Genomic DNA, 12039 nt, shown 5'->3' on the forward strand with positions numbered 1-12039 from the left:
GATCCATGATGATTTCAAATATGATCAAGCACAGCGGTTTTGTTGAGACAGGATGTGACAATGCAGCTTTATTTTTCTGGATAAACTGTGCTGAGAGCAGCTTCATGGCTACATTCTATGTGTAAAAATGTACCTTCACTGCATGTCCTCAAAATAAAGGTTGGAAAATAATCTTGCCTTGCAGCTGTCCAATGCAGGCATATACTGATATTACATTAATCTTATCTATTTTGTGTGTGAGAGAGAGGGTGGGAGGGAAAGTGTGATGGTGTGTGTGAGAGAGTAAATGCGAGTGTAACAGGCTCCAGCAGGAGGTGAGATTCACTGATCATTTTGGGATGCATATGGTAGGAGGACAGAGAGGGTGGGTGGAGAGAGTGGAGAGGAAGAGAGCGAGAAATTTTAATTTGCTCAGGGTTGCATGGCAAATATTTTGTGCTGATATGTTTACATAAAAAACAGGCTGGCAAAAGACTTGCTGCTGTTTATGCAGCATTCACCAGTGTATTGTGACACCAGAAAAATGTGTCACAATGCACAATGCTGCCACTGTTACTGTGGCTGACGCATTTTTTTTCCCCCACTATACAGAAATGTCAGCTTTTGAGCAATTGTAATTTGAAGCATTTTCTTCTCGAAAGATACTGAAGGACTTGGAGGTCGTCCCTTTGTTGGTAACTTTGACATGAGAGCTGATGCACCACTACTGTCTGGAGGTTTGTGTCACACATCGTGCTCTAACGTATCATGGATGACTCAAACAAGTGTTGCACTTCAAGAAAAAACACTAATGTCAGTTTGCTGCTGTGTGATGGCAGCTGCCATGAAAAGCGATGGTGGGGGAAGGGTATTTTCACAGAGCCTTGTCCAAGGATGATTCATGTCATATTTGACAGCTTCTGGTCTGGAAACACTATGAAAAAATTAAGAAAGTTAAAAAAAAAAAAAAAAAGTTGCCAAACAGTAAGACTACCGTAAACTACTCGACATGAAATCATAACAATGCATTTCTGTACAGTGTATACCTGTGAACATTATTTTTGATTTTACTGTAAACTTATTATACAGTTTCAAATTTGGATTACCTAAAAATTAAAGTCTATAATTTGAAGGTTCCTATCTTTTAAAATACGAATCTAAAATGTTATTTTACAGAATTGTTCAATCCACATCAACATGCATCATCAAAGTGCAATTAATTCAAAGGGTAATTCCACCACTTTTACAAAACGTGTGTTTACAGTGTATCTTGGGGAGCACTACTGCATACCTGAAAAAAGTGGTACAAAATATGTTGTGGCTCCAGAGAAAGCTGTACGTAATCTGATAACTATCCTCCAATAATGTCACCCAGTAGTTTTGTGGTTCAGTTGCACTATGGGCAATGTAGGCACCAGGTTTTGAAAAGCAGTCCACTGGTCTGCATTGCAGTCCTAATGTTGGACTCATTATGGACAGTTTACAATATTTTTTTTTTTCTGTTCAAAACCTGGTGCCTACTTTAAACATAATGCAACTCAACCACTGGCAATTTATCAGACTTGAGGTAATGTATCAGATTACATGCAGCCTCTTTTGAGGCAATGCCAGTTGCATTTGTTGACTCATTTTTAACAACAGAAATGACATCTCTGTTATTACAGAAAGGGTAAATATACAGAAAAACGGCATTGTTTGATACCAGTACCAGTATTGGTTCAAATGTCGGAATCCAACCCTAATGTGAACACAAGGGGCTCTAACTTATGCCTGCTTCAAAGTCAAGCACAGCGTGATGCAAGTGTCATTGCTAGACCAACGTTGTGGTCATTTTCACGGCCAGGACCCATGTTGTGTAAATAGTAAATTTATATGCGCCCACCTGTGCACGTGTTTGTCTTACAGTGAGGTGTGATTGCTATCTTTAAGCAAAGGAAAATGACTGTGCCTTTGACCAGCAAAAAGCTGCTCTAAAGTCAATAGCACAATATTTTTTAAGCTATCTAAAGAAGCATTATTCAGATAATAGATTTGCCTACACAGGCAGGTTCACAACACATGAGTACTCTGATTTAATGATTAGAGAAGTTGCTTTTAATCATCAACGTTTCCATGCATACAGCATAACAAATATGTAACATGTTTAAGCAACAAATCTGAAAGCTGTTGCTGATGTGACAGGAAAGAGGAAACTCAATATAGGCAACAGAATTAAAGACAGAATAAAATTCTGAAATAAATATCTAAGACAGCTCTGATGGAGCTCAGGATTTATCAGGAGGACGGTTGCTCATTTTGAATTCTTGTTGAACCATGTGTGATCTTTTGATGTGCTGAATGAGACAGAACATTAATTAAAATGAATTTCTGACAAATGCACTCAACTGAATGCTGGCTCCCTTAAATGGACAGACAGTTATCATTTCTGCGGCAGGAGGATCACTGCAGGTAATATTTCCCTCATTAAAGACATATTTTACCCACTAGCATCCCATCTGCTATTGATCAGAATGCTAACTCTCATGACCCTTGCTGTCTGATCCACGCATCACTACACATACATGTGCAGCAGCACTGCTCCTGCTCAGTAAAATGTCAATCTATTTGCTCATTTGTAATCAAATGTAGTTACTGATAGGACAGATGATGAAATGGTAGCAGCAGAGTGACAGTCACAGACAACATAACTGATCCTTATAGAAAACAAGTGCTGCTTTTTAAATATCAGTGTGCCAGGTCCTAGACTCCCTGGCTTTTAAAGGAAATGGGAGATGACACTCAGTTTGGTTTCATTTATGTTAGGAATGTATGACTTGTTTAAAGTCACTTAATAAATACAACCCCTTTGCTCCATGCTTTTCACAGTTTGTCCGGATTGTCTGCCATTTAACTAAACAACTAAAGACACTTGCTCCATGCACCTCACACCATCTGTCACATATAAAGGGCCTAAGGTGACAAGAAGATCATTGATTCACTGACACAAAATATTATTTTCACTGAAGAGTACATCAGAAAAAATCAAAGGACAAAGAGGCCAGGAGACACTCTTTGATTCATTATGTATTGTAAATGCGCTGAATGAAATATCACCATTTCAATAACTACCAGTAACACATAAAGAAAACTAAAACTTTTCTGATTTTGGTTGCATTCCTATAATCTTTGTCAGCCCAGCATTTGAGAACAAAACATCCCTCTCTCAGTAGATGAAATGGAGAACATCTGCGATGGCACCTAGCGCAACATAAAAACAAAAGTACACAATGTAAGTTTAATAGGCTATAGCCAGCAGTGTTTTCAGTTTGATGTCTCTGCATCTGCTGTAAGCAGCAGAGAGGCTGTCTGTTCACAGGAGGTGTCTGCAGCATCCTTTCACAACATCATACACATCAAGCTGGGATCTGAGCCCCTGGGATCTGTGGGGTTTGGGTGCAAGTTTATCTGCAAGTTTCACACTCTTGAAAACAGCAAACTCTTTAAAAAACGAAACCTGAATCAGTCGGAACTGGTCCTCTGCAAAAAGACAAATGCTTTGAATGTTTTTCAAGGTCTTTTTTTGAACAGTATCACAATATGACTTGCAAAAATAAATATTCTATAATCCCTTACATAAGTCTGGCTAACTACCAGGTTTTTTTTGTTTTAGTTTTTTTTGTTTTGCTGTCAAGCCTGTGTATGCTCTGACCAAAGCCTGAGAAGAAACTGTTGGATGCCCGGTTCATGACTGAACTTCTCTGGCACTGTGACAGGACCATGACAGTTTGGCCAGAGTAACCCTGATCCAAAGAAACACTGAATGAAGAAGTAATGGAGTGACAGCATGACCCTCAGACATAAATTTGGCAGGGGTCACTGGATGAAACAGGCAGTCAGCGCTCGGCTAGCGGGGTCAGTATGTCGTAGAAAGAGGAGGAGGATAGGGGAATATGAGGGAAGTCTCTTTGTATGGCACAGAACACTCACTCCCTGCAGGCTCCTCAGAAGAGTCAGTTGAGCGACAGAGTTATGGTCTGATGTGGACATGAAAAAGAGAGAGGGAGACAGAAAAGGACAGAAAGAGACGAGAGAGATTGCGGATTGCCTGCATAAGGCTGAATTTAATGTCTTGGCTCACAGGGATACATTTTCAGGAGCAAAACAGCCCATCTGTGCCCTTACATAAAGTGGTTCCCTCAAGTGGCATTGTGAATTGAGAGGGAAATGCCCTAATCTGAGCCACTCAGTCTGGTGAAAGAAAAGCCATGTGAACCGTAAAAAAGCTGGGACCATCCTAAAGGGCATGTGATGACAGGGAGGTATCACGGACTCAAGGCTCTGCTGTTCTCCTTTTTCTATTCCCTCGCGCTCATCCTTTACAAGGCTGTAGTCGTGACCTTACTGTAAACACGGAGTACAGCTGACTGTTCGATGACCGTTAAAAGCTCCAGTCATGAAAAGCACATCCAGTGTGTTGGAAGTCGTGTAAGATTTTACTTAAAGGAACAGCTAGCATCAAAATATGTTTTACATGTGAAGAATGTTACAGTTCACTTCAATGTGTATTGTATTATTGCATTTTACTCTGTGATTGACTGGGTGCACCCCAACTCTCATTATATTATATTCATTATATTTTGTATCATTAGTTGAAGTGTGAAACCTGCGAAAGTAACAAGTAACAAAAGCAATCAAATTAATGTAGTGGAGTAGAAGCATGTAGTAACATACAAAGTAAGTGTTCAAATACAAGTACCTATGAATTGCTCTTCAACACAGTACTTAAGTGATACCCTTTCCACCACTGTTTCTGAAATAGTGTTACATTCAGCAACAAATCTATACTCTACACTGGAATACAAACTTTAGGGTTAGCCTCAGCCTGTTAGCATTAAGCCTATATCATGGGTGCAATGAGAAATAGTTACTGTAAGGGAGAAATCACATTCCAGCAAAAACAGTTTGGTCATAAAGTCGAAGCGCTGCTGGAAAAAATAACCACACCCTCGGAGCTGTGGAACGCCGAGAGCAGTCACTGTTTCATAAACACTTACAATGGCTGTCCTAACTTTGGAAATGTTGCAGCAGTGGTGGGATGGGTGAATTAACCAAAATCAGTGAACACACATGAGCAGAGAAGAGTGTACTGTTTGTGTGCATAACTGCCAACTAGTAGCCTGTGTTTCAGACTTGTCATCAAAGGGCATCTATTACAGCAGTATGTCTATATGTATCTTACATTGTCAGCCGTCCTCAACAAGATCTTGCACAAGAGATGCCAGGCAACATTTTGTATTTTACAGTTTTCTTTTATGGTTTGACAGGGTTCTTGTTCTCAAACGACTCAGCTGTAAATATTTAAATGATAGCTGGAGACTTTTTAACACTTAAGAAGCCTACATTGGCTAAATTAGCTAGCTAGCTAGCAGCAATTGATAAAATCATTGAGCAGCAGTTGACAGTTCCAAAGTTTTCTCGCCCTCCGCCTGAAATAAAAAAAGCATAGAAAGCATGATGCCACTGTGACAGGTCCTGTGTGAGAAAGAAATGCTTTGGGATATCAGCACTATGGTAGATTTTGTGTTTTTTTAGCTAAACGTAATGTTTAGGAAGACCCCATTCGGCTTATATTTCCACTATATCACTCTTATATTGGAAAAATCCATTTAAAAATCAAGTGTACCAGAAAGACATTGTAACCATTTTATATGAAGAAAACATAATTTAAAATACAAAGGAATGGTGAAGGCTGATTTATTCAGGCTTACTTTCAACATTCTTGCTACTCTATTGTGAGTTGCTCTTGCTTCAATAATCCGTGTCATGAGGGGCATTAAGATGCCTTATTTTGGTGTGTGTCCTGAGGCAAGAGGTAATCTGTTGGGCAAACAGCCAAAGAGTAACAGAGAAAACACAGAGCACCAGGCAAACATGTAAATATAATTTATGACTGACCCAAATTAGTTTCGCCTCAACTTTGTTCTATGATGCATCTAAAATTCGTCTTTTTTCAATCACATTGTGACAGTATTGTATTTATTAAATTTTTTCAAGCACATGCTACTTTTTGTATCATCAAAGAGAATGAATGGAGAAAGAGTGACAAGTGAGAGCAGGAGCAGGAGGGTGGCAAGGAGCTGCTGCCTCAGAAATTGATTTCATAATGCGACCGGGATGTGAACTTTGTCATCAGTATAGGGTGACACCCGCACTCCGGCAAATATGTGTACTGTAAAATCATCAGTCTGATATGATTTGATTACCAGTTGCTTGCTGCCGCATGTTTACGCGTTTCTGTACGGATGTTAGAACACAGTCTGCTTTAAAGTATGGGAATAGAGGACAGGGAGATAAAATTGGAATGTGTGAGAGGGAGGAGGGAGTTTTGGGCTGTTACCATGGTACCTGAGCTCAGCGATGTTGCAGACGTATTAAATATCATTGAGGGTCCTTTTTGCTTTTGATCCAACTCTTCCAAATGCAGCCTGCTCCCCCCTCCACATCCTGGCAAGACCAACACCTGGCTAGAGAAACACATCAGCTGCCAGAGAAGAGAGATATAATATTCACACAAATTAGCACGTACACACAAGCTGACACAGCGCTTAGCCTATAACAGCATGATGAAACACAGCTTTTCATTAGCAAAGTATGTCTTTGTCCTTTCATACTTACTCACAGAAACCAGATACCTAAATATGGCAGATCTTTTTTTTTTTTTCAAGATCCATGCATTCTTTCAAACAAGTTTGAAAACGCCCTATCACACAAAGTTAAATAAAGTCAGAAAATAATCCTTTTTCCACACCAAACTTACTAGGGTCTATTTTTGTTGGTGATCTATCCTTAATTCAAGTTTTGTGAAAATCCATTTTATAGATTTTGTATGAACATGTTGACAAACCAACCAACAAACCAACAGACAAAGGTGAAAACTCAACCTTCTTGATGGAGGTGACAACAGCAAGCATAACAAACCCATCAAACCAAACATTGGATTAGACATCAATGTATCAGCGAACATGTCACAGATAAATCACAGTGCTTACATTACCCAACCTTTTTCCTCTTAGAGGGCCAAAAATGAAACTTGGACCACAGCCCAAAAACAACCACTGATTGTGTTGTATTAGCTTCAAAATGGTACTGGAGGCCCTGATGGCAAGCTGGAGGGGGAAAAAATGATGATGGTGATCCATTTTATAAGTCTGATCCGAACAGTTTTCTCTCCTGTGTTTACAACTCAAGAACAGAATGCTCTGCAAGGATAATCTTTTGAAGTTCCATTTTTTCACATGCCTCGCAGGGCTTCCGTAGCACTAGGATCCCAAGTTTCCATAATTGACTGACTTCCTACACAAATTGTTGCCTGCTGTGCTCAGATTGTGGAAAAAATTAATTTAACGATCCTACATGAGCCTATTTAAAGAGCATTTTTAACTCATAAAACATAAATCAACATAAACAGTGATTATATTAGATATTCTAATTCCCTTTTCACTTCAAGGGCAAACAATCTATCCTGTTAGCATGCTAACAAGTTAAACTACCACCGGACATGCTAATAAATGGTTTACCTGTAAGCATGTTACTGTTAGTTGTGTAGTAGTAACAGCTAATTTCATCACTTACCGAAAATTTACTTATGGAGGGCGATTGTGCCATATTTTGAGCTAAAACTACATATTTGATAACCGATTAGCATTCATCCACATCCTGGCTCACATTATTGTTTCACTGTAAAAATGATTAATAATGTTAATGTTACAAACAACACAGTTTAAGCTATGGCTAATTGCTAACTAAACAGATGCCAGGCGCGCACACACATACACACACATATGGGACAGGGGCTACGACTAATTACTGACATGGAGCTTCGTGTGTAGCCGTTAAGTTAAATCAAGCAATGTTACAAACAACACAGTTTAAGCTATGGCTAATTGCTAACTAAACAGATGCCAAGCGCGCACACACATACACACACATATGGGACAGGGGCTACGACTAATTACTGACATGGAGCTTCGTGTGTAGCCGTTAAGTTAAATCAAGCAATGTTACAAACAACACAGTTTAAGCTATGGCTAATTGCTAACTAAACAGACACCTGGCGCACACACACACACATACATGGGACACGGGCCACAAGTAATTACTGACACATAGTCCGTGAAGCCACTAACTCGTTACAAACCGTAGGTTACATCAGTACCATACAAAACGTTCACCAAGCCATTAATTATATGATAAATTCAACCACTTAACTTACTTCTTTGTTCAGTTTCATTTCCCGCCTGTTCTTTTGCTGCCCTTTGTCCAAATGACGCACCATACTGCCTGATCCTGACCTTGCTAACAAACTGTAGTCATCCGCCGTTCCTCTTTTCACCGTTCTCAATCTGCTCAGCTAGTGTACCTCTTCTTCTGTTAATAGGCAGCCAGAACTGGGTGGAGCGCCTGCTCAAGTTTTAAAATCATTATATCAAAATTATTAGTCCCTTATCAGATCAAGACGAAATTTTAACAAGCACCACTATCACTGCGCATTAATATTGCTGTCACACCACGGTCATGATCAGTTTCTAAGAGATCTGGTTAACACCAAAAACTCATACTGTTAAGTTATGCTGACAAATTGAAACTTCCATTTCACTTAACTGACTTAAAACCTTGAGTTGGAATACCAATAACTCATCAAATTAAGTTGAAATTTCACAATTCATTATATTAATTACAAGTAAATGATAGAAACAAGTTATGATAACTTATTGAGCTTAACATTGTTTACAGTGTTGAATACATCTGTTTCCAGGCTTATAAAATGTGTGCAAGATATGGATTGATATTTTAGAACAAATTTATGCATTTCCTATCGTGTCACCATCAAACAGCAATGTTAGCAAGGAAGTGGTTGAATGCGTACGTTAGCTGATGTCAAACAGAAGCTAATGTGTCATATGTGTCAATATGTTGTTCTACCTTGAAAAATGGACCTCTGGATTTTCACCATCCATGAGCTTCCCATCCCAGCATGATGTCAGAGGAAAATGGCTGCTGTGTGAACACTGGTAAATTTTGGCATTATACTTTTCTGCACATCACAGATACAATGAATTTGGACATTTCATACTGTTTTAAATGCATTTCAACATGTGTAATGATATATATCTTTGACGGACAAAATCAGTTTTTTTTTTGTTTTTTTTTCAATTTATCAAAACGGTGGGGCAATATTTCTTCTGTGTTAAAGTGTTTATACTACAACCAGGTAAGCTAAAACAGGGTTCATTACCTAACCATTACTTAACCAGACCATTAGCACGGCATCGTCACAACATAAAACTGAACAAAGAACACAAAGAAATGTGATGTTGCACAGTTGCCAAACATTTATTCTGGTGATGGGGTTACATTATTGTACTTGAGCTGAGAGGAAATCAGGAAACCAATAGGCTGTGGAGAGGTACATGTGTTAAATCATGATGAGGAGATGCTATATTCTATGGGCAGTAAATGCACAAGCTTCGACATATTTAGGTCAATAAGCACGAATGATAATCCCCTTGGTGAAGTGACTCAAGGTGCAGTTATGCCTATGAATATGAGTTATGGTTTATGTGCAGGTCAAGCTGCACTGACACACTGTCAAGCGACAGAAGATGGGAGCTAAAAAGTACAACCAGCATGTGTCTTAAAGTGGTTTATTGAAGCCTGTCAACGGGGAACCAGAGCGTGGATAATCACAACCGACACCCTGTCTCTCTGCTGAGAGGATGGCTTAGAGATGGAGGTGTTGGAACCTCTTAACAAGATCAATCAGAACCGGCTTATCCTTCCAGCAATCTTAATGGAAACATGACTTCAAGCCTACAGGCACGCTGCAGCGCTTTGGGGCTGTAATGATCATAACACAAAGAAAAAGTTATTGTATGAAAAGTGTAGAGATGGCTTTGCTATTCTTAGATTGCCACCAATAGCAGGATAAAAGTTTAAAGACCAAGGAGTTCATTTTGTTGCCACTGTTACCGTTAGCTTCAAAATGTTACCCACAGTTATTCATCCAAGTTTCCATCCAGATTTAACCAGATTTCAAGAAAATCTGCTAAAATAAATGCAAAGTAAGTACATGTTTTCTTAGGGGGGAGGGTCAGCTAACCCTACAAGCAGGTGTCAATTAACCCCTGCAGAGCAACAGGATGTAATGAGATGACTTAATTAGAAGTACAATATCAGACAGTGAAAAAACATTTTGAAACTGCAATGGAAATATGCCATTTATGTTTTCGTTGAGTATTTATCTCCTTAACACATCCACACATATCTGCTGTCTCTCCAGTGCATCTTCAATCATGTTTAAATCACATGCTTCATGTATATCATGATTTGTTAGCCAACTCTGTTTCCATGGCATTTTGACACTTTTTTTTGTCTCTAGAAAACAGCTAGATGGAAACACGCTTACTGAGTGAGACTTTTTCAAGTGGTTTTGATCAGTAAAGCAGTTCTAAGACTCACTGTACCCCCAAAAGTAGGCTACGTACAAAATAAAACATGCACATCTAAATTTACCAACTCTGAGAAACTGAGTTTCTTAGCCTACTTTTGGAGGCACGGTGAGTCTGGGTGGCCGACCCAGCCAACAATCCCAAATCATCAGCATTTGACAAGTTGGGAATGAAGCTCAAAAATTAACTTTTGTAAAAGTGGACCCTTTGAAAATACTTATCAAATGGTTAGTTCAAGCTAAGTTCCCATCTCTCACTTTGCAGATGCCAATTATACCTTACAATAATGGGCTGGCACTTGGTATGGTCAATCAGATCAGACCCCAATCAGGGGTGGCCAGTGCACCATAGGCCCCTCTTCTGGAACTGTCTCTGTGAACTGGATACCTGCTGCCAACAACAGAAATACTAAAAACAGCATGCGGAAAGCAATTTACAGGATCATCAAGCTTCTGTTGATTAAAGGAAAAAATGTGAAATTGTTAGACCTGGGTGTGCCATATCAAACCTCACCACATCTTCAAGTGTGGATTCAAGGATGAGTTTAGCTCTATATTGACAGACTGGGCTCGTCAACTTTCATTAAGTGTCACAGTATTATTATCTTTAGCTACTGATCTTCACCATGCTAACATGCTAATGATAGCACCTAAAAGATGAAAGAGGTCAGCTGATGTGTTCGACAAGTAAAAGCTGGACCGCTGTGTGGTACGGTGATGACCTTCATGGATACTCCTACTGGAATTCATCCATAAATGGACCAAATTTGACGGCAATCCATCCAATAGTTATGCAAATGGGTTGACTCTGGTCCAGGTCTTTAGAGATTTCACTGAGATTGACTGACAGGCCAACAAAGATGGCAGTCCTCCTGAAACTTACCCCTCTTCTGTGGCTAAAAATACATCTGGTGAATGAAAGATGTGATTTATCTTCCACGCACTTGAGGCTACGACTGATTAATGACTCCTCAATGGATCGTGAACCTCGCTCAGATACATTAGGGCTTTTTAATCAGTCTGTTGAGCAATCACAGTAAAATGAAATGCTCAAACTGTCGAGCGATGATTGAAGTGTTTCGGAGAAGGAATATTTTTGCATGGGTACAAGATAATAACATCATAAACGATAAGATAAACAGTGAGCACAGTGCAGTTTGCATTCTTCTGCAGCGCTTATGGAATATTGTATAGAATTTTTAGATCATAATATGCTTTTTGAATTATTTTATCCTTCTTTTATAGCACTAAGCCTGTCCTTAGTACATGCAATCAGCTCACATACATTACATCTGATGTGAATGACTTACAGCATACATGCGAAATATATGCAGCCATACAGCTCGAGAGAAATGCTTTCAACTTGATATTACTGACTAATCTCTGTGGAGTGCAACCAAATCAGCAAATACATGCTGTGAAGGATTGGGCATGGTGTCAGTTTTTGCTAAGTACGCATCCAGGGTGCCATCAAATCCAATCCCCACGCTGATGATGTTTAAACAAATCAGTAACATCCGTCAGCTCCAATGAGAGCGTGAGCAGTGAGTCAATACCCTCATTAGCTGTTTGAA

At 39.3% G+C, this 12039-nt stretch overlaps 1 long non-coding RNA gene across 2 annotated transcripts; it reads right to left on the reverse strand.

Annotated features, from left to right (window-relative positions):
- Window positions 1–2081: 2081 nt before the first annotated feature.
- On the reverse strand, window positions 2082–8298 carry LOC119033542. 2 transcript variants are annotated; one of them, XR_005079272.1, is made up of 4 exons: window positions 8231–8298; window positions 6364–6499; window positions 5727–5835; window positions 3242–5444 (listed from the first exon to the last, which is right to left on the reverse strand). It is a non-coding gene; the product is annotated as an uncharacterized LOC119033542 (long non-coding RNA). The 2 variants fall into 2 exon arrangements; XR_005079273.1 differs by lacking the exons at window positions 3242–5444; window positions 5727–5835 and adding an exon at window positions 2082–3216.
- Between the last annotated feature and the right edge of the window lie 3741 nt (window positions 8299–12039).

This window comes from Acanthopagrus latus, chromosome 15 (genome assembly GCF_904848185.1).
Source record: "Acanthopagrus latus isolate v.2019 chromosome 15, fAcaLat1.1, whole genome shotgun sequence".
In the NCBI taxonomy this organism is placed as follows: Eukaryota; Metazoa; Chordata; class Actinopteri; order Spariformes; family Sparidae; genus Acanthopagrus; species Acanthopagrus latus.